The following is a 2,254-nucleotide window of genomic DNA, read 5'->3' on the forward strand; positions in this document are numbered from 1 at the left end:
TCATAATTGTTAAGTTTTAAGTTTCTAGTTTGATAATAGAGTTTATTATAAGTAAAATTATTATATTATTTATATCTTAAAAATATTGTTTTAATATTTCTGATTATTTTTAAAATATTTCAATTAACCTGAAGATTGACTGTAACCATAACTCGAATTATTAATTGAATTTAAATTATTGTTATTCAGATTGGTACAGCCATGAAACGATCGTAGTGTTTTAATCTTTATCTTTTATTAAACTTTTAATACTTTTGATATTTAAAAAATAAATTAATTAATTAATTAATAAAATAATATATAAGTATAAAAATATACATACATACATATATATATATTTGTATATATATATATAACATTTATAAGTTGAAATTATATAAATAATTTTTTATTTTTAACTTTTATATTTTTAATTCATTTTATGTATTGGCTTATGTTTTTCACTATTTGATTTGCCTAATAGTGGTTTTATCTCTAATTTAATATAATATAATATATATATATATATAATATATATATATATATATACATTTATAAGTTGAAATTATATAAATAATTTTTTATTTTTAACTTTTATATTTTTAATTCATTTTATGTATTGGCTTATGTTTTTCACTATTTGATTTGCCTAATAGTGGTTTTATCTCTAATTTAATATAATATAATATATATATATATATAATATATATATATATATATATACATATGGCAGGAAGTATGTAAGAAGGCATATAGGCGTAGAACATTCATCCAACTTACAATAAAGCACGGTGGTGGTAGTGAGATGATGTGGGGCTCTAATGTCTGAAAACGGTGTCGGTCTTATAATCCGAATCAAGGGCATTATGGATACTAAGTCCTATCTAGAAATATGGGATAATGCTGTGCTTTCATACGCCCGAAATGCATTTAGGCCGATCTTGGTCTTCCCAGCATGACAACGACTCGAAACACAACTCACACTTAGTCAGAGATTACATCAGATCTAAGGGAGTTCGGTTGATGCAGTGGGCGGCGTAGTAGCACGACCTAAATCCCATCGAAAATCTTTGGGATATGTTGGATAGAAAATAAGGATGATTTTTTTTAATTTTACATTATTGGCGAAAATTGGGGGGAAAATCTCAGGAACAGTGATAAATGATCTGAACAATTCTGTTTCACAGATGCAAAGTTGCATTAAGTAATTTTGTGTGAGCTTATTGTTTATTCTTTTTCTTTTGTTGATCTCGAAATAAACTTTTAAAAGCAACAAAATACAATTTTAAAAACCGTTCCTCAATAAAATGGCGCTATAAATTACGATAATTAAGATTTATTTTTAATTTAATATTAAGATATTTATGTTGCACTGTAAAATAGTATACCATATTAAAACACGTGAATTTTCATTTATTTTCATTTATACATCTTAATTCATAATTTAAAACTTGAATATATATAAAGATGCTATTTTAGCATTAGCATTTAAGCGTTCATATATTAAATGGCATCACTGCATATGCATGACTGATGTACGTAAAACCTTACATACAAATCTGAAGCATATTCATACATAAATACATACAGAGAGATATTTAATGCATTATCACTAGCTTAAAATATTTTTGTTTTATAAATCATAGCAACACATACAGGTACAGTGTCACACATTTGGAACTCAATTTCCAAGTTCACCTTCCGTATGGTCTGCATATGTATGACAGAATTCATACATATGAATTCATACACATATACATATATATATATATATATATATATATATATATTATATATATATATAATATATATATATATATATATATATATATATATATATACATATATATATATATATAATATATATATATATATATGTAGCAATCTCAATTTCGTCCGTGAACTGAGGTTAATTTGAAAAAAGCTACTAAATAAATCCTACAGCCATATCAGATTTCAACAAAGCCCCATCACTTTCCTTTTCTAATGGCGGGTTGCATATGCAGCTGCGCATGCTCTGTACAGCTTTAACACATGACGGTCGTTTTAACTGTCTAATTATGCTCCATCACTAACAACTGAATCAAAAGAAAAATTTGATGATTTACCAGCGTCCGTATTCTGTGCAATTGTTTACAATTTACTGTCAGGAAAATATTCATAATCCAGAGAAGCGAATCCGGATTTGCCCATCAGAATAATTACTTTGGGATTGTAAACACGAAGCAATCTTTAATATTTATTGGAACGTGATGTTGTTAGCCTTCGTGTATCT

Source organism: Octopus sinensis, linkage group LG18 (genome assembly GCF_006345805.1).
Source record: "Octopus sinensis linkage group LG18, ASM634580v1, whole genome shotgun sequence".
In the NCBI taxonomy this organism is placed as follows: Eukaryota; Metazoa; Mollusca; class Cephalopoda; order Octopoda; family Octopodidae; genus Octopus; species Octopus sinensis.